The sequence below is a fragment of the Pezoporus occidentalis genome, unplaced genomic scaffold (genome assembly GCF_034315485.1).
Source record: "Pezoporus occidentalis ecotype Australia unplaced genomic scaffold, CSIRO_AGI_Poc_V1 ctg92, whole genome shotgun sequence".
Lineage (NCBI taxonomy): Eukaryota > Metazoa > Chordata > Aves > Psittaciformes > Psittacidae > Pezoporus > Pezoporus occidentalis.
In genome coordinates, this window is record NW_026916284.1 from 239,941 (window position 1) to 260,308 (window position 20,368).

The 20,368-nt window shown below is 54.4% G+C and overlaps 1 protein-coding gene and 1 long non-coding RNA gene across 3 annotated transcripts in view; both read left to right on the forward strand.

Moving 5' to 3' along the window:
- The window catches only part of LEMD2 (LEM domain nuclear envelope protein 2), a 186,098-nt gene that overhangs the window by 129,149 nt on the left and 36,581 nt on the right, over positions 1 to 20,368 (forward strand). The window lies entirely within an intron of this gene.
- LOC134156995 (uncharacterized) lies at positions 14,885 to 20,174 on the forward strand. The gene is made up of 5 exons (XR_009962159.1): positions 14,885 to 15,038; positions 15,766 to 15,865; positions 17,104 to 17,263; positions 18,311 to 18,449; positions 20,005 to 20,174. It is a non-coding gene; the product is annotated as an uncharacterized LOC134156995 (long non-coding RNA).

A 20,368-nucleotide genomic window follows, 5' to 3' on the forward strand; every position in this document is an offset into this window, starting at 1 on the left:
CTGCTTTAAAAACAAGCCCTGTTTTACTGGTTGTTTGGGGGTTTCTTGGAGCTGAAGCTGTTTCTCTGAGCTCTGTCTCCTCCTTTTGGTCCATGGTTTGGGCTTTGTCTCTGGATGCTCGGAGGTTCTGCCTCTCCTTCAACTCCCTGGGCACTTCCTGAGCCAGGGCTATTCGTCACGGCTGCTGCTCATCTGTGTCTAGCCAGGTATTACAGCACTCCACTGATTCCCATAACTCCAGGGCTTAAGCATCCAGCATGGTCCATGGCGCTGAACAGCAGTAAATCTCCAGGTCCTTGTTTGCCTCTGGCTTTATTGACAGCACAGAGGGATGGCCGGGGCCACGTGTGAGGAATGAAGATGCCTGAGGAGCTCTGTCCAAGGGGATGGCCGGCAGCACTCGCTGCTTGTCTGGGCTTTGGGACACCTCTCCGCAAGGGGATGGCTTCTGCTTGGGCTGCAAACATAGGAGCAGGACCTTATCCAAGCCCTGCTCATCCGATGGGGTTTATGATGTTGAGACCCTTGGAAAACGTGAACTTTTGCCTGCTAAATGACCAGCATCTCCCTCTGCTCTCCCTAGGGCTCAGCTCCTTGGCTTCACTGACACAAACACATCCCAGCACTGGAGACAGAGACACAAACGAGCAGTTTGCCAGGAAATTGCCCTTTGGGGGATTCCTCCTCTCTCCACTCTGTTTAATTGGGTGAGCTCAGGGTGGCTTCCATTGCTGTGTTCAATGCGCAGTTTCACCCCTTCCTCTGTCTTTTTAACCCCATCTCTCTCTTTCACCTCCCTCCTTCCTGGCACCATTTATTTTCTTCCTCCTCCAGCATCTCCCCTTCTTGTTCCCCCCCCCCACCCCAGTATCCATTGGGAATGGTGACAGGCTGAAAGCTGGAAGCTCTTTGAGTCCCTTGTGGCTGACAGGTTGTTCTTTAAGTTGCTGGTGCTTCTCTGAGGATGATGAACTGGATGGGAGATTCCTTGGGTCCACCTGGGGGACTTGTGCTGGCAGTGAGGGGCAAAGCTGCTGTTGCTGGTTTGTGCTGGTTGGTGATGTCCGGTGGGACACGGCTGTGCTCTCCGAGTTGCTCTTAAAGGGGTTGGAGACCACGTGGGGTTCAGGGTGTCACGTTTGAGTACGGCAATGCTGGTGCACAAACTGCACCCACTCAATTTGCCTCAGCTTTCGCTTGGTCTCATCCTGCAATCACCTTCAGGGATATTAAGGGTCTGATTCTCAGTGATGTGAACAGGGAGCATCCTGGAGTGCTCCCACAGTGGCACCGGGTGCTTGAGGATGGTACAGCAGAGCGCTTGCCTGAATGGCTCTGGGGAGAGCTGCAAGGACAGGGGAGATGGAGACATTCCCAGTCCATCTCCCCCTCTTTTCTGTGTGGTCTGGAGCCCTTCTACCTGTTACCAGCATCTCCCTCCTCTCCCATCCACCTTCACCATCAGACCAGCTCCTCCAGCCTGGCCTGGTTGTGGCTCTGCTCATTGCTGAGGAGTTTGATCTGTATCTTGTGTAGTGTTTGGAAGCAAGAAGGAATAAGGGAACCCCCTCCCTGGCCAGCACCTCCAGAGCCGTGGCTCACTCGTGGTCCCCAGGGATGTAGCACAAGCATTCAAGCAGCACTGTGATGAATGAGGGATAATTTAAACTGGCAGCTGAAGTACAAATTCTGTTTGTAATAAATACATAAACTAGTTAAAAATAAATTGATTAGCCAAGGATATCCTCTTAACACTCTTTAAACCCTAACATCTGTTTGCAATAAATAATTCAGGCGGTAGATACTAATGAGGAGGCTGGGCTCCGAGGGAATGGAGCTGCTCAGAGGCTCTGCAGAGACTCAGGGCTGCCAAGAAGTGCAGTGGTGGCTGCAGATGTGTCTGTGCTTGCTGGGCTCCCCGTGTGTGGGGCAGCAACAGGCGTGTCCAGCCGTGTCCTCATTGACACGTGTGACTGCATCACTGCAGGAGCCGTGTCACAACCTGACCCTTGGGCTGCATCCCTGCGGATTTGTCCACATTTGCGGTACGTTATGGAGCTTGTTGGATGCTGTATGCACACAATGAGGACACAATCGGTATGGAAGTCATACACGTGTGTTCTGTGGCACATCCGTGTCCTGCTGTGGGATCCCAGGGAGGAAGCAGGTACCAGCGCCCCCGTGGCTGGTGCCGTGCCTCACCTCCAGCAGCAGGAGGGGCTGTCACAGCCTGGTAACTGTGGGGTTTCTCCTTTTTCAATCACTGCTAACAGCTGCTGAGCCCAATGCCCGAGGGGCAGTGAGCTGTCAGGCCACGACCATCTCCCTGAGCCACTGGAGGAGCCAGCTGGAGTCAGACCAAGGCTGAGAGTGAGTTACATTCCAGGAGGAGCAGGGGGTACCAGCACCCCAGATAGGGATGGGGATGGCCCTGCTGGTACCCAACCAGGCTGCCTGTGCTCCTCCAGTGCTGAGCCAGTGCTGATGGCATCACTCTGCCTCTGGGAAGTACAAATCCTTCCGTGTGGATACCCCAGGTGAGGCTGCTCAGTTCTGTACTGGTCTCTCAGGCAGAGACAGGGCTGGATGGGGCCGAAGGCAGGCGGGTGCTGGAGCCCTGAGCAGGGGGAAGGTGATGGGCACCCTGCAGCCTGTCCTGCTGCAGAGGCCAGGGCTGTGTTCCAATTCCAGCTCTGTAGATGGGTCCCGATGGGTAGGGATGTGCTGCAGGTTGCTGGTTGGAGCTGGCTGTAGGTGCCAGGGTGCGAATCGCTGCAGTGATTCACTGCTCAGTCTGATGCTTTTGCTGCTGTGCCTGGGCTGTGCTGCAGTGGCAAAGCCACATCCCAACAAGCTTCTCCTGGATCCCTCCTCCAGGGTCAAACCCAGTCTTGGTCTAAGTCTCTGTTGCTCCCTACAGTCCCTGCTCCCATGGTCTCCAGCTGCTGTTGGCATTCAGCTGAATTAGCAGGAACCAAGTTTATTGCTCTAACAACTTGGTTCCAAACACTGCTCTTTCCCTCTCTAGGCTGGATGTGGCCCCATGCAGAGAGAACATCCAAGAGCTGAGTGCTCTGCCATGGGTTGTGGGGACAGGACTTCCCCAAAATACCCCTTGGGGATGCAGAGGTGTTGCACAGAGGTTTCCTTGTTGCTCACTTGGACCTACTTGTGCAAACCCAGCCATGGCTACAGCGTGGGGCCACCCAACAGCACTGGTTTATTACTGCTGTGAAACAGTGGCTGGTGATTGCAGTACTCATCAGGCTCTTTATGGCCCTCCCTACAGCTACCCACAGGAAACATGTTACCTCCCACATCTTCTGCTGCTCTTTCAGCTGCACCCCTTCAGCCATAGGGCTGGCCAGCAATGGGAACAGGCCCTTCCCACAGTGTTGGGTGGCTTGGTCCCTGGCTGGCATCTCCCCTGAGAGCAGGAGAAAGCATGCACCAGCCCCAGGCATGTGATGCACTGAGAGGGAGAGGAGAAATGATTGAGGAGCCTTATCCTGCCTATGACCAAGACCTGGGGGGTGGTCAGAGGGACAGTGTGGGCAGGAGGGAGATGGATTTTGTGCGTGGTTGTCATCAAACATCCCCCACGTGTGAGGCTGGTCTCTAACTCAGTTCCCAGCCTGCTGCTTACAAGCATCGGTCCCTGCTGCTCCATCCTCTGGTCCCTGCTGCTCCATCCTCTGGTCCCTGCTGCTCCATCCTCTGCCAGAATTGCTCCCTGAGCTCCGGAGCCTGCGGTGAGGTGCTCCTCCCATTAATCACCCCCTCTCATCGGTGTCTGCCCAGGAATTAAACTCATTTGTCACTGCTGTCCTGTTCCCACCCACCCCTCTCCTGCCGTGCTCATCTCACGGGGCTGGCTGCTTGTGACAGCCCCGCAGCCTTCATCCCCCGATGTTCCCGGGTACCACAGGCCTTATTCTGCCTCTATCTGCTTAGAAATGCCCCAGGGCATGCTCAGAGCCGTTTCTTCTGGCCCCCACCTCTATAGGCCCATCACAAATTGGGACACCCTGGAAGTGGCTGCATTCAGAGGCAGCCCCTGAGCCCTACACTGATGCTGCTGCACGGGCATAAGCACTGAGATGGCACATTCGCTTCACCAAACCCCACTGGCAGACACAAGCCTCTCGTGTCCTCCCTTTCCCTTCCCTGCCCCAAGACCATCACTCACAGAGTAACAGGCTCATTCCTGGCCTGCTCCATGCCCAGTGCTCTGCTACCTCCGCACACTGCTTCATCCTGCTCTGCTGAGTGGCTCTGCACTTCCAGCACAGCCCCTGGGAACCGTCCCACAGCGAGCAAGAGCTGCTGGTTAATGAGCTCCCGTTGCTCCCGAGCATCCCTGCAATAACACACAGCTCCTGCCTTTTAACTACCTCCAAGTAATCACTCAGGCTCCAATAAAAAGCAAACGAACAAGCCCCTGGTTGTGTTGGTAGCAATCATTTTCCTGGCTGTTAACCTGCTCCCATACTTTAATTTTTCTCAGCAGAGCCCCAGATGTGGTGGGGAAGGACGGGAGCCAAGCGCCGCTCCGGCTTGCTGCCAGCTGCCTATAGCCCCACGTTGAGCAGCCCCTATTCCTCCCTGCTCATCCCACAGGCTGGCTTTAAGGGCATGGAGGTGCATCCACGAGGGTCTCCGCAAGCAGCTTCCCATCACCAGGCATTTAGCTCGGTTACAGCTTCCTATGAGAAAGGATGGAAAATGTGAATTACTGCGATTGGGATTTTTTGCATTAGTCCTAGAAAGCCCGTATTGGCCTCTGAAAGGCAGCTACTGCCCTCAAACATCTTACAGCACAAAGCCAATGCAGTCCTGTCTCTGGTGACAGCCTTGCTGGGCTATTCCCAAGGAACTGGCTGTTTTCTTCTCTTGTTGCCTGTAAATCCCTGACACGCTTAAAGCCTCTCTCCTGATCGGGAGCCTAATGCCTGAGCCCTGAATAAACCTGCTCAAACTCCCCGGCTTAGCACGTTGAATGTAATGTTCTTAGCCAGCCTCGTCGTGGCAAATCTCCATATTTCTCAGGGATAAATACTCACCTCTCCTCCTTCATTCTTCTGCTTTAGGATTGATTTTCCACCGCGAGGCTGTAATAGCCGGAGGGATGCTGAGGCCACTAAAAAAGTCTGTTTCGCTGTACCCTCTCTTGCAGGGAGGCTGCACACCCGGTGTGGTTTGCAAACTGCTTTAATGGGAGAGGGGTTTGCATAGTATGGAGCTGGGGGAAATACCCCTGAGCACCTTCCAGCTGGGCTGGTCCAGCCCCATCTCAGTGCAGTGCATGGGTGGACAAGGGGGAAAAGAGATGGTGGAAGGGGAGAGACTGGGGAGCTGCTGGGAAGAGGATAGAGACAGGCAGGGACTGTTCCTAAAGCACTGGGGAGGGAATGAGGACGTAGATCACCAGAATTGGCAAGGGACAGGCTATAAAGCAAAAATAAAAAGGTATTATAATTTATGATGCACAGTAAAAATATCCCGGGAACTGGATTATGAAGAAGAATTCATTCTCTTGCCAACTCTGCGTATCTTTAAAGATGATAAATGACATTATGATCCTTCCTCATATAAGAGCTGGAAAATTCACTCCACCTTGGGGCTCTGTTCACGTCCCCCCCATGGTCCTCCTGCTCCCCAGAAAGGGTTGCAGAGCCTCAGCCTGGCACCATCACCCTGCAGGTCCCCAGTCCTGGGCTGGGGATGCCCATCTCGAGCGGCATTGTGCCCATCCTTTGCATTGTGCAGATGAATCCGAGTGTCTCTGGATGCCACGGCAGAGCTGGGTAAAAGAACCCCAGGATCACCATCACATGCAAGGTGCGTGTTTGGGGTGAGTGGGGGAAATTCCCTTGGTCTTTGAACCAAGACCCTGCTCCTAGGAGAGGAGGGCAAGGACCACTGCCAGGGGCACAGACCCCTTATGCTGGCCCTGGCTGCAGCAGGAGCTGGCCTCTGCCCCGCTGAGCGCTGCGGAGCGCTGTGTACAGGTGCATTAGCTGCTCGCAAGGTGGATTTAAAGAGTTAGGAAGGGAGAATGAAGCCAAAACTTTCTTTCAACCGGCACAGGCAGCTCTGGCATCTCTTCCCTCCCCCTGCACAAAGCCAGCCCCGCTGGATTTCTTCTTTGATAAGAGCCCTTGATGCCTCCGTGCCTCCAGGCACCGAATAAAAGGCTTTAATTACCCACTGCCAGGAGCCCGCGGCGCTGCTGACAGCGGGGAGGTGCCTCCTGCCCACACCTTGGGATGGAAAAGCTGCCTCCAAAAGGAGCCCTTCGCATGCTGTGCGCCCGCTGCTCTGCAGCTGGTGGGCAAATCCCTGCCCGCACCCCTAACACCCGTTTTCCAAGGAAGGGGTTTCCCTCTGCTCACTCCTTCACCTCTTGAACACTTCCTTGTCCTCCCTAAAGGATGCGACTGCAGCACAGCGGCTTGTGCGAGCTCCTGGCATGGGCTCTGCAGGATTCCCTGCTGCCGGCGGCTCTTTATGGTGGGATTTGAAGGCACCATCCTTTGTAGGACCAAGTCCACCAGCACTGATGCTCTCTGCACCGTGGTGGTCACTGGACCTTTCCCACTGGTGCTGTCTGCCCAGCACGGCACTCACAGGCTGGATGTGCTGCAAAGCCTCCTGCTAACCAGCGGGCATCCCCATGGGTGGGTTAGTGGCAGGATGAATGGGATGCGATGGAACCTGTGACTGCATCACCCCAAACTCTCATGGCCCCAGTGCAGGTAACGGCAGGTCGCATTGAACTGGGATGGGGGACTCCCATCTTTCACCAGGAATTCCTATTAGGAATGTGCTGTGTGATGAGGCAAAGGCAAATCCTCATAAGGACGGAGAGGCTGCGGTGCTCCTGCGCCTGGGGGTGCTCCTGGATCCCCTCCTCTGCTCATGCAAAACCTATTAAGCATAGAAGAGCCTTGAGTATTCCGCAAATGAGCCATTAACCAGGTCCTGGTAGCAGGTGTTCCTTTAAACAGGCCTTGGAAGCCTTTGGAAACAAGGGGAGTGGGAGCACTTGGCTCTAATCATGCACCAGGAGCAGAATCATGTCCACAGCGGGATGGCCACGCTGCTTCACCCCATAAAGCACACGGTGCCATTGGGAGCAGCGGGCTCCATCCCGGTGTGCAGGACAGCGCTCTGCCTTCCCCGTGTGTCACTTCCTAACCCAGTCCTGGAATGTTTTATTACTCCCGGCTCTCGCCTGCTTTTGTTCCGTGTGGTGCTCCCATTAAATTACAAACTGCAGCCCATTGCTTTCAGCCGGGGCTGCTCCACCTTCTGCTCTAATGCTCTTCTCGTAGGCATTGAAAACATGAGGGTCCCGGTGCTATGCCTCCACCTCCTGCATCCCAAGGCCTCTTCCAATTGGCATCTTCATCCCCATTGCCTGCCTGTGCACTGGGGTGAGTTCAGCTCCACCAAGGGAGTTGCATGGGCTGTCTGGAAGCAGAATTAGTGTTTTCTAGGTTGTGCTAAAGAATCTGCTCCTTTCTCTGCAGTTCTCCCCTTAAAAAGGCTTCATTTCCACGCAAGTGATGGATATGACAGCAGGAATGGCCCTGCCGCCCCTCCTGCTGCCTGGCACTGCCTTCCCTGCCCCAAGCTTTTCACGTGCCTTTGTCCATCTGCCGCAGTGAGGATGCTGTTGGGGACAGCAGTGATGCTGCTGTGGTGGCAAACCCAGCTGCTGATCAAACCTGCACCATCTCCACAGCGGGGCAGAGGGAGGGAGGGAAGAGCAGCATCACAAGGGAGGGGTGGAGGGGGGGGGACACCAGTCCCATGCAAGAGAGAGCAGGTGATAAACAGCGGCTGTGGGCATCTGGCAAGATAAATGGTGCACAGAAAATATGCTTCTTGCAAACTTTGTGGGGATAAAAATGATCTAAAGGGACGCCGTCAAGATAAAAATCATATCTATTCAAGAGCTCCTTCTTACAAGTGTTATTAATAGGGCCTGAGATTGTTATGCTGGGAAGGACTTTAAAATATTGCGTTTGCTTTCTGCTGCTGGTTTGATCTCTGCAGCGGGCTGGGCCGAGGAGCACAGCGATGCCTGGAGGGACGACGAGAGGCAGGACCACACAAGCCCTGGCTCCCCTGAATTCAGGTCCTTGTCATCCCTGGGGACCTGGTTTTGGGGTGCAAATGCATTGATCACCCTGTGCTCTGGCCATGAGCATCTCCTGCACCCCAAGCTGGGTGTGAGGGCTGGGTAGGAGCAGCGTGTTCTTTGCTGCGTTAATCCTGATGCCACCAGACCCTTGCTCAGAGGCTCTCAGTGGAAGCCTCCAAGCACTGGCGCCTTCCTCGCATCCCTGGGGAAGCTGCGCTTTGACTGCTGGATGAAAGGCTTCTCTGGCTTCACAGACCTCCTCCCTGGGTGTTTAATTACAGACTGTGATCCACTCATCTCCTCATCTTCCCTTCAACATCAAGCGCTGCTCACGCGGGTACCGGCCCTGCTCACCAGCGCCAGCAGCATCAGTGCTCCATCGCTGCAGTCCTTCCGACAGTGGCAGGGAAGGGGCAGAGCAGGGCAGGGGATAGGAGCTGCTCCCAGCACCCTTTGGAGATGTGGGTCTCTGCCCCAGGGTCAGCACAGACAGCAGCAGACAGACACATGGATGCTGATGTGCCACTGGGCCCTGAGGACGGGCAGAGTTCCATGGAAACTTGGCAGTAGCAAAACCCAGGTCATCCCCATCTTCTTCTGCTTTCCCCCAGCCCAGGGCACAGGGATGGCCATCTCCATCCTCTAGTTTGCAACTCCAGGCTTGGATCAGCCCCTTCTTGGGGCTGGGAGAGAGCACGGGTGTTGGAGGGATGTGGTGAGGTTGAGCTTTGCTCCACGCTCCCTTCTCCTGCCTCTTCCCAAAGACCCCAATCTGCCTCCCTCTCTGCTGCTTAACTCCCCACGGAGCCCTCCCATCATTGTTGCTCTCTCTGGACCCATTCCCAGCGCTTGACATCTTTCAGCTGCATGAAGATGCATTCTCGCTGCCCATGCGCCGGGGAGAGGGGGATCGCTGCTGTATTTTAAGCTGACTGGTGTGAAAGCTGTGAAAGCAGAGCTGAGGATGTAATGGCACGTTAAATATACGGCTGGTTGTTAGGTCCAATTCGGATTGCAACCCACATATGATATGGGCTCGGGAATTAAGGCTGACGATGACTTCCACTAAAAGGTAAATAAAAATTAACTGATGGGGATGTAAATGGAGCCGTGCATGGAAAGCCGGATGTGTTTGTGGAAACGCGCTCCATTAGGGAAGAGGGATTCTGGGGTTATTTTTAATAAAGGCTTCATAAACATGGCAGAATTTCGAGGCCTTACAAACAATAAAGATCCCCCCAGCTCCCATTTCGAACTCGGGATGTTTATGGCTCTTCAGTGCTCCTCGTATAAAAGAGAAGCACCATCACAAATTAAGCCGGTTGCTTTGCCTCCCTCTTGTCTGAAGGAGGCTCCTGGGAAGCAGGAGGTGGCCAGGGGACCCTCAGATGTCCCTGGGGTCGATGCTGCGGGGTGGAGAAGGGGCCCAAGCTGGGCAATGGGGTGGAAAGGGGTAATCGCAGGAATGAATTAGGCAGGGGCTTCCTGCAGCTCCCTTCAGTGCAGAGCAAAGCCCCTACAGTGAGAGAAAGAGCAAGAGAGCAAGGAAGCAGAGCTCCTGCTTCAGGGAATGGTGGCCTCTGGTTGTTACCAAACTTCCTGCAAACACGAAACAACAAAGAAGTGAAAGGCGGAGATAATTAAGGACATAATTGTACACACACAACTGCTTAATTAAGCTTTTCCTCTTTAAACCTGACAGAATCTGCTTACAAGGTGCGAGCGCGAGGGGAGGCTGCCCATATGCTGGGCCATCTGCACTGCAGGCGGGGGAGGCGAGAGCCCCAGTGCTGCAGCCCGTGGGGATGAGGAGGAGGAGGATGAGGAGGATGCGGCTGCCCAGTGACAGGAAAGAACATCACGGTCCCAAATGTGCTGGAGGCTGCCCACTGCTGCCATGCTGGGTGGGACTGGCAGGTCACCCGCTCCTCTTTGCTGCTGAAACCCATGGAGCCATCCATGGAGCTCCTCGCCCTATTTGAGCATCCTCCTTCATGGGATGTGGGGGATGAGGCCAGACAGACAGCGAAGATTAATAAATGAAAGAAGGGAGGGGGACACCTGATGCAAGCTCCTTCTTCCTGAGATTCAAATTAAAGTCATAATGCTGTTAGGAACACGATTCAGAGTTTATGAACATGTTATTTATATTGATTTATCCCTGCAGCCCTCAAGACTTCTTGAAAATAATTAGGGTTGACATTGCCAACGCTAGAGCTAAATGTTGATATCATGTAATGAAAATTGCATGCCTGGGTTCTGCCTGGCAAACGCAGTGCGTCAAAGCAAACACCAACATCTGCACGCTGTGCCCTGCACGGCTCCTAAAGCAGGCTCTGCAGCTGATGGTGGCTCCCAGCAGGACAGGTGGCCATGGAGCCATGGGGCCTGGAGACCCCAACCTGTAGCTCCTGCTGCCCCCAGCCCCACTTAACCAGGGGCCAGGATACACAGCTCCAGACGGAGAGACTTGGCTTGAGCTGCTGTGGAAGCGGCTCCCTGGGGACAGCCCATCTCCTCCCGTGATGGAGAGGGGCCGAGCTGCATCAGCTCTTTCCCCTCACATGGAGGATGCTCCATTGAGCTGCTTGGTTAATTCTAGCTAAAACCCATCAGTTTTCCAGCTCAGGGATATCAGTTTCTTTCACCATCACTCTTAGCAATGGGTACTGTGCTGTAACTCAGCCCTTACTGAGAGGATGCCAGCACATGCTTTGTCCCTGTGTTTGGGGTGTCACATCTCAACATCCACCTTATCCTGGGCTGATGCTGGAGGTGAGAAGCCAGCATTGGGATCGCCAGGATGCCCATGCATGCAGGCAGCCTCCCAGAGAGCAGCACATGGGGAATGGAGATTCCAGCCTGGGCTTTGCAAGGCAAAGCCAGTGGGATCAGGGGAGGAATTCAATCAGGCACCTGATGAGGCAAGGAGAAATGAGACAGATCATGGGAGAGGCAGGAGCAATGGGAAAGGGCAAGGGCTGGATCCTGGGAATACACATCTTTAGCAGCAGCAAGCTGTAGCAGAGATAAAACAAGGCTGGCAGCCCTCCTTGCTTCCATGAACCCAAGGAAAACCTGGTGTGAAGCTGCAGGAGGGCAGGGAGCGAGGACAATGGGGTGAGGAGGGGCTGCCAGCCCCAGCTGGGGTGAGTTGGGATCAGCATCAGTCAGAGCACACCCAGGCTGCCCCCATAAAGGTCTGGCTGCCTCAGGGGATGCTTTGCATGGAGAAGAGCTGTGCAGAGACCATGGTGCTGGTAAGATGCTCCTTTGGGCTTTGAGTAAAACCTATGCAGGACCTCAAAGGAGCATCTTGCTCATTCTACAGGCTGGGGCGGAGTGTTTCTGTGCTGTTCTGGGCTCCAGGGCTGGTTTTAATGCTGTGCCATGCTCGGTGCCATCCCCGCAGGAGGAGCAGGGCTGTCGGCAGAGCCATCGCTCATCTCACCCAGGTTGCTGCATCCCACTCGCGCCCGCTCTCAGCTGGCTGTTTATTGCTCTAAATTATTGAAGGCAGAAGGGCTGACTCAGCACGGGAGCCTGCAGGAAATTTCTACCCATCCATCAAAGCGACATGTCCCACTCCTGTCTGGGCTTGTGCCTGGGTCGCCTTGCGGTGGGCTCGCCTCCGGGCTGACACCACTGGTGCTGAGGGGCTTGTGCCTCTCTGGGGATGCCCAAAGCAGGGCAGAAATGGGTGCACGGATCCAGCTCCGAAGCAAGCTCATGATGTGCCTTGTTGGATGTGGGGTGGGATGGGTGCAGAGCAGCTCTGCCAGCCTGCTGAGCATGGATGGGTGAGCTGGGAGTGGGTAACTCGGGTGTCCCAAGAGGTCAGGCCTCAGTGTGTCAGAAATCAATCATGATGATTTGGAGCTGTCGGCTCCAAACCAGCATCCCCCATTGTCCTGGGGAAATGCAGCTTGTCCCCAGCACCGCGGTGCTGCCCTGTGCTGGGCCAGTCCTGGCACCCCCCCAGACCTCCTCTCTGGCATTGCCTCCTCAGGGATGTGATGCCGGACTCTCCCGGGGAGTCCCAGGGAGGGTAAGGTTTTGTTTGTGTGTTTGGTCCACTTTAATTCATGGAAGCGGTGCGGGTGCCCGCTAATGAAGTGTTGAAGATGGATTGTGGCTGGGTTATGTTACACGGGGCTCATAGGACAGTTAATTACCCTGGGAAGCTTGAAGGCAATGAATACTTCATGAAGTAAAAGCCAACAGTGAATTATTCATTATCCATTTATCAGGGGCAGCTGTGAGAAACCCTCTGGGACAGGGATTGAGCGTGGGCTCCTCTTGCCAGCCTTTGGCAATAATGGACTTGCCCATCTTCCCCTCATGGCAGGGACCCCATGGGGTTCCTCTTGGGGGAACTTGTCCCCTAAAGCATTGCACAGCCAAGCTCTGACACCTGAAGAATCCAATGAAGAGCTGGGAAGGGGATTTGGAGGCAGTGAGTGAGCGGCATCGGTCATCCCCCTGCAAGGGGCAGAGCAGGACAAGCTGTCTGCAGTGAGATGCTGCATGTGCCCTGGAAGCACTGGCAATATCCCCAACAACTTGAATCCAAGGCAGCAGCTTGGCTGCTGCTGTGGGGGTATCCTGCTCCAGGGATGAGGGGAAAGGAAGAGAGGCAGGCAAGGAGCCAAGCCCCAGGCACAGAAGCATTTAAATACACCTGGCTCGCTGATTTGTTTGACACCAGGGAGGAATTAAGCTCCATCCTGGGCTCTGAATCATGCTTAAGGATTGAAACCAGGGGAAAACGAGCTGCGGTGGAAAACTCAGACCGTGGATACAGCGAAGGGCTGGATGCTCTGTGAGTACCGGCTCGGTGCCGTGGCCTGTGTGGCTGATGGTGCCGGAGCAGGGACCGGGATGTCGCATCCTGGCTCCGCAAGAAATAGGCTTTGCTGCCATCTACCTCTGCACCCTGCAGTGGCCCCGGTGTGTGTGTGTGTGGGTTTATAGGTGCCATGGGCTGCTGGAGGGGCTAGGGGCTGCCCTGGCGTCCCCAAACATCCCAATCTGAAGCTAAAATGGCACTGGGGGACTTGCAGAGGGGGTGCTTTGATCTCCTCTTTCCATCCCTCTGCTTCAGTCAGTGGTGGCTCCTGCTCTGTGGTCTTCCCCCAGCACCAGCCCCTGCAGAGCAGGGTGCAAGTGCCCCCTGACACCTTGGGGGGGGTTTCATGCAGAGAAAGAGCAAGAGAGTGAGAACCCCCCAGTCCCTTGGCATCCTGGTCCTTTCCCTCCTATGGCAGCAGCACTGAGCTGATGGCAGTGCCCAGCTCGGGCTGACCCTGCTGCTTGGGCTCAGTTTGGTGGTGGTGGTGAGGATAATACAGAAAGACACCTGTGCTCCTGCTGGTGTTCTCTAGACCTTAAAGAACATTTAACCACCTGGTAAATTATTGATCCCTCTGAGGTCTGGTGTGCTAGGGGCAGCTCGCAGCCCTCCTGGAGAATTAACTGGAGCCATAAATCAAAGGGACACTTGAGAAATTTCCCACTGCTTGTGCTGACGGCGGCCTGGCCCCTGAAATGCCACTCGCAGCTTGGGAGCCAGGAGCTGCCACTTGCTGCTATTACTTGTTTAGGACCTTGTTAAGTTCAGAAGTTCAATAGACCCCAGGAAATGGCTGACACCCCAAGTGCTGGCTGTGGGGGAAATGGGGTGGCTGCCAGCCCTTAATGCTCCTCTTTAAGGTGGGTTTTCCAGGCTGCCATCAATCCTAGCTGCAGGGGATGGAGAGAGCAGGGCTGGCTGCTGCCAGGGCTGCTGGTGGGTGGCAGAGGGGCCGGGGGCACTTCAGCAGCTCCACTTGCATAAAGCACAGGGGATGTGCCCCGTGCGCATGGGGATAGCGTGATCCCCGAGGGGCTGTTGGTGAGGATGGAGTGTAAAAAGCTGATGGCTTTTACCTGTTGTCTTACAGAGTGGGGATGGAGCAAGGTCTCTGCCATCACAGTGATGCTCAAGCCATTCCGGAAGGCTTTTGGTGTTTCCAATGGGTCCAGTGGCCTGTGTACAGAGGCACTTCCTTCATTGGACAAGTGAGCTTTGTCCTGGGTATCCCTAACAGCTGCAGGAAAGGGCTGGGACCAAAAGGAGGGACAGGGAGGAGAAACACAGCAAGGGTCAGGCTGCAGCCTCCTGGCTTGTTTTCACCTAGGGGATTGGAACTGGATGATCCTGCCCATTCCGTGCACCAGAGCTGAGCTGAGGACGGGAATTGAGGGGGTCTCAGTGGGTGTTGCGTTTGTCTTATTTGCATGGGACATCTTTGACACGTGCTGCAGCAGCAGCCCCGCTCAGGCGTGCACGCAAGTGCTGTTCAGCAAGGCAGGGGACAAATCCCTGACCTCAGGTGATGCTCTGCAGCATCAAATGGAGTGAAATGTGTATAGGAGTCACCTCTGGGCAGGGCCTCTCAGCAAACAAGCTGCCCTGTGGCATGGTCATGTCCTGGGCAGGGAGCTGCGGGCAGCAGAGCTGCAATGGGGCCCCCAGAGCTGTGCTGATGCCAAGTGACACCCATGGGGTTCCCATTGCAAGGATGCTCCCATCTTGCTGACACTCACACAGACTGCCCTGTGCCCCGAGGTCTGCAGCTCACTTCATGGGGCTTCCATGGTTTGAGGGCTTCTTTGTGTACTCCACACTGCCTGCACCATCAGGTTTGATTTTAGCATCCTTTGTCCTTATTCCCTTCCTGCATTAAACCTCAGGCCCACCCCAAGGTGCACAGTGGTGCATGGGACAAACCCGGCTACACCTGGGCTTTGGGAATCCTCTTCCCACCGGGGACCAGGGCAGGGTGTCCAAGGAGCACCCAAGGTGCTGCAGAGCAGTCAGACAAGCCCCAACCCTAATAAATGAGTACGTTTGGCTCCCCATACCATGATGTAAAGCTGCAGGCAGGCCCCTGGGAGGGGGTTCCTCCCCTCTGCCCCTGCCTGGCTCAGTCCTGCTGTTTATTCCCTATAGAAATGAGAGGTTTGGTTCAGCACGTCTGCCTGGAGGCAGCAAAACCACCGGGTGCGCAGGAGAGAGCAGTAGGTAATAGAGGTATTTATTAAAGGAGGGAGGAAATTTATATGCTATTCCTGCTTCTTCAGCTCTCAGTCATTGCCAAGGGGAGAGGAGGAGTGGGCAGCTCGCACAGGAAATAGCCAGGAGTCTGTTTTCTGCCCATTTTGTCAGTCTGATGAGCAAGACAAATACAGGCGGCCTTGATGAAGGAGGAGGCTGGTGCGTGCCTCTGACACCGCTCACAGCCCCCCAGGACTGGGGGGATTCCGGGCTCCTGTGTTGGTAGCGGTGAGCTGAGAATGGGAGAGCAGGGAGGGGATGGATGGGGTGAGAGGGGAGGAGAAAAGGGGCTCTGGAGGGGGCGGGCTGGAGGAGAGCCCTGCAGTGGGATGGGGATGGTGCCCCCCACGTGTGAGAGGTCCAGATCCATCACCAGGATCCAAGCATCCCCCCTTAGCAAACCCCTCCCTATCTGTTAATTTATTTAAAGTGCTTGGCATCTACCAGAGAAGAGCACTAGGGAGTAAAAAACACCAAGTATTAAGTGCTAATAATTCCCTACTTTTATTTGCAGTTATCCACCTACATGAAAGAGGCTGGGTTTTTGCTGACACTTTCTTGCTGGGAATTGAATGCTGCCTGAATCATCCATCCAGGGCCATTTGTTCATAAAAGTAAGGAATTGCTGTTTGAATCCTTTTATTGCTGCTAACGTGACACAGGTGGCAGTGATGGATTTGGAACCTCTGCGCAGGCTGGGGATGTCCGTGCTGGGAGGTGGCACAAATGTGGGTGCTCTGCATCTTCCCAGGGGGGGTGCAAGCACTTGCCTGGGTCTCCCTGGGTTCAACCTGGGTGAAGGAGAAGCTGCTGGGGCTGTGCAATGGGCCCCTGGGAGCACATTGGCCTTTCCCAAGCTGTAATCCATGTGGGACAACTTCTCCCCATGGTGCCAGGCTCTGCGCACCCTGGAGAGGGGCTGGGCTGGGATTTGGATGTGTGATGGCACAGGGGGAGTTTTTTAATCTTCTTGTTTCCAGAGCTGCTGGCACGGCTGGACTTGGAGGTGCTTTTCCTTTGGCAGAGACAAATAGACAGAGCCAGACCCTCCAGCATCCTGGCTGCGCTTCCACGCTCAGAGATGATGAATGTCCCATTGCAGACAGTAGCATCCCAGCCTGAAGGGGATGAGCCCAGGGGCAGGAGGAGTGCTGAACATCACAGCATCATCCCAGGAGCCGTCTCACGCCCTGAGCCCCTACCCTGCACCCATGCCTGTGTTCCAGGGGAGGACCAAGGACCGGCCCTTTGCTGAGATCTCCCTCCTCACCCCTGCGGATGTCTCCAAATCAGGATGTTATTAACTACAAGCTGCTTCTCCCCTGACTGCTGCTTGCACAAACGATAACTGATTTAAAATGAATTGAGCCAATTACTGCAGTTTCCCTAAAACAGATGATGGCAATACTTGGGTAAAGGAGCAGCAATCCCAGCTGCAGCAGGAGGAAGAGTTAGACACTGAAATGCCCTTTGGGCCTGAATTTCCATCCAGCTGTCTCCTTATCCTGGCTAAGTCTGGCTGCTTTCCTCAATTGCATGTGAATTCAGGTGGCAGCAGCCAGGGGCTGCTGAGAGGAGGTGATGGTACCTGCTATGAAGGTGCAGTTACCCGCTATGAATGAGCGACTCTGGAATGATCCTTGCTGATTGCAAGCAGGCAGTGCCTGAAATACCAATGCATTTATGGAGAAGAGGGTAGAAATGACTCCTGGATTGTTTCTTTTCCAGGGTTGGGACCTCATGGGGGATTTGGGGATCTCAGTTCCTTAGGGCTAGAGCACATAGGGGTTGTGCAAGGGCTCCTGAAGGCAGTTCTTGCCCCAGGCTGTTTAACCAAGTGGCTCTTTCATAGCTGTTCCAAGCTGCTCTGCTGTGCCCGTATCCAACCTGTATCTCAAGTTCATCAAATATAAAGAACAAATAATTGTCACTGGATGTCTTGTAATAAAAATAGCTTTAGTGAAAAGGAAACGGGATGAAGATGGATTAAACCTTAACTGTGGGGAAACCAGGTAAGGAATCTCGCAATCAGGTTCCCATTTGTTTGCCGTTCCAAACCATGGTTTACCTGTGCCAGCAGCCATGGTCCCAGGTGAGGAGGGACACACGTGTGCCACCGGTCACATCCTGCACTGCTCCTCACTGCCTCACTCTGCACAAGGTCCAGGCCCTTGGCTGCTTTGCCTGTGAACACTGTGGCTGGGCATGACCCTCACACCAGGCTGGCGAGGGGATGGTACCCACATTCTGCAGCCCCCAGCCTCATGTTCCCCGCTGCCAGGAGATGCCCCGGGCAGGACAGTCCCTTTCAATGCAGCCCACACAAAAGCCTTTAGAACTGAGATTAGATGAGCTGTTGTGAAATCAATTAGTGATAAAAACCCTGTAGGCAAAGCGCACAAATGTGTCATTTTATTGTGTTGCCATCTGAGCAGTAAAAATACATAGATATGACCCAATCTGAAACACGGGGTCAGAAATGGAAGGTCCTGCTGCTTCCCTCTTAATCTCTTATTAAGCCATATTGCTTTTGCTTTTGTCAGCTTTCTAAATTTAATAACTGAACTAACCATCTTCTCCTGTTGCTTGCTTATAAATAAGTGTTACATCAATAAAGAGCATCTTTAAAAGCCCCTGGATTTGAAGAACAAGAGGAGCTTGGCCTGGTGGGCAGCTGCAAGGAAACTGTGGCTTCACACCTCCAAAACCAGCCTTTAAAACAAGGAAGGGAGGGCAACAGAAAGAAAAAGCCTTCAATGAGATGCTTTCTGCCCTGGCAAGGTTGAATCAATGTGGGCTAGATGAGGTTTAGCTGTGATTACAGACTGCCTGGCTGCTGCACTCCCTCTTGGTCTTGGAGAAACCGCTGCTGCAACTTGGATGCTGGAATTCTTTGCAGGGATTTGGGCCAGGAGAGATGAGCAGCAGCAGCAGCAGCTGCTAGAGAGGGGCTGAGGGCAGAACATGGGTTTATCTTTATTTATTTTATATATCTTCTTAATATTTATGTATATATATTTATATATATAATTTATTTATCTTTTTATTCCCACCTGCAGCCTCCACCCCAAATAAAGCAGCTCCTCCTCTGCATCACGGATGACTTCAAGCTGCACCTCTGTGAGCATCGCCAGCCTGCTGCCCTGGGGACATCACACAGAGCCAGCATCCAGCTTGAGAAGGCTCCTTGCAGAGGAGGTAAAGCTGCTGGTCCGCTGCGGTGCTGTGGGTAGTGACACATCTGGCGAGGCAGCTGGATGCTGAGTGCAGATGGGGGTGGCCAGAAGGCACCACTGCAGCATTGCTGCCAGCATCTGCCAATGCCCCTGAGCTGCAGTTCCATGGGACCCTGCTCTATTGCTCTCCCATCCATAGGAAATTCAGCTGCAAAGCCTCAGCTCACCCTATGGTGGTCCCTGGCTCTCCAGAGCTCCCTGTTAGGAGTCCTGGGATGCTGTTATCCCCCTCTGGGATCTGCTACATCACTGAATTCCTCCAGCATCGCAGCAAAAGGCGAGCAGCCTGCAGCTATAACTGCAGCGTTTAAAACAAGAAGAAAGGGGTTTGGGATGCAGAGCTCAGGATGTGTGGTTCGGGAGGGCTGTGTTCCCATGATGTCCCATTGTGCTCAGAAGTTGAGGGGTGAGACAGGCGATGCTGAGGTTGCTGCCTTCCCTTGCACACAGTGTGTTCAACTGCTCACTGTAAAGAGCTGCGGTGCCTCCGCTCCTCTGCTGCTCCCTCGCTTCAAGCAGCAAAGGGAAACGGGTTTGTTGCTTTGTAGGTGAAGGAAAGGAGGCTCCCGAGACCCGGGAGAGCAGGCCATGAATTATTCAGTGTAGCTGCTGGTGCAGGAGTGGTGCCAGACCCACAGCATCAATCCAAGAGCCCCCAGTTCAGGTGGATGGGGCAATGCAGAGGCAGGGGGAGCCCAGGGAGCTGGGGTCGGGAGCAGCATCTTCCCCCCCCCACTCCACAGGGCTGTGCTGGTGGCTTGCTGCAAATGGTGGTTTCTATTCCTGCATTCCCATCCCAGGGGTGCACCCTGGGCTTCCCATGGGTTTTGGTTGCTTTGGCCCAAAAGGAAGGAAGGGGAAAAGGAAGGGAAATGCCTGCGAGAGGGCCCGTGTGCTGAGCAGGGAGGCCAGAGCCTCAGCAGCCCCTGTGCTCGGGATCATTCTGCAGTGGCTCCATAACGAATTCGCTGGCACAGGGAACAGTTTTTCCCTGACTCTGCCAATTCCTGAACACCACTGCCTCGAAGGGCCCCGTGGGGAGGGGAGCTTGAACTCTGCAAAAGCTCTGCTTTATTTAAGGCTACGTGGGGGATGCTTAAATGTTAAAGGACAGAAAAATAATGGCTGGTGATAGCTTGGGCTGTGAGGGCCATGGTACAGGCGGCAGCACTTCCTGCTCTGTGCCCTGTCTGTGTCTTTTTGTGCCTCTAAACCCCTCTGGTGCTCACAGGGATGTCACCTTGCTGGGGACAGTCACTGCTCTCCCCTCTGTGATCAGGGCTGGTCTAACTCACAGATCCCCCTTCCCATGGGTATCGAGACAGCTCTGGGCTCACATCTCCAAAAGCAGCATTACATTTGCATCAGCATCTCGTCGGTGCAGCCCCACAGAAAGGACCAGGACGGAGCATCTCGATTTGTGTCTCTGCTGCTTCTGTTTATTTCTTACTTTTTAATCCCTATTCCTTGACTGTAGAAGTCCTTGTGCTGACATCTTATTTATAAAATATGTACAGGAACGTGCTCAGGGGCCGGTCCCACCCTCCAAGGTTGGCTGTGGGTGTCTGGCCAGCAGGAGTGGAGCTGAAAGACCCTTTCTGTGCCTTGGAGTTGGGAGAAGGAAGAGAAAGGAAACGGCTGAGAGAGAGACTTCAAAGTACGTGAGCAAATATTTACAGGTTCCAAGATGAAAACCCCTGTATCTACAGAGTTGTCTCGGGGCTACAGGGAGTCAGGCTTGAAGCAAAGCCCGCTCACGGCTCCATTTGTTCTATTGATTTATGAAGACTGCAGGTATCGATTCCCATCAGCCGCGCCGGCAGAGGAGGCAGCTCCGGGAGCCCCAGGCTTGGGCAAAGGGCAGCTCCAGCCGCAGGGCTG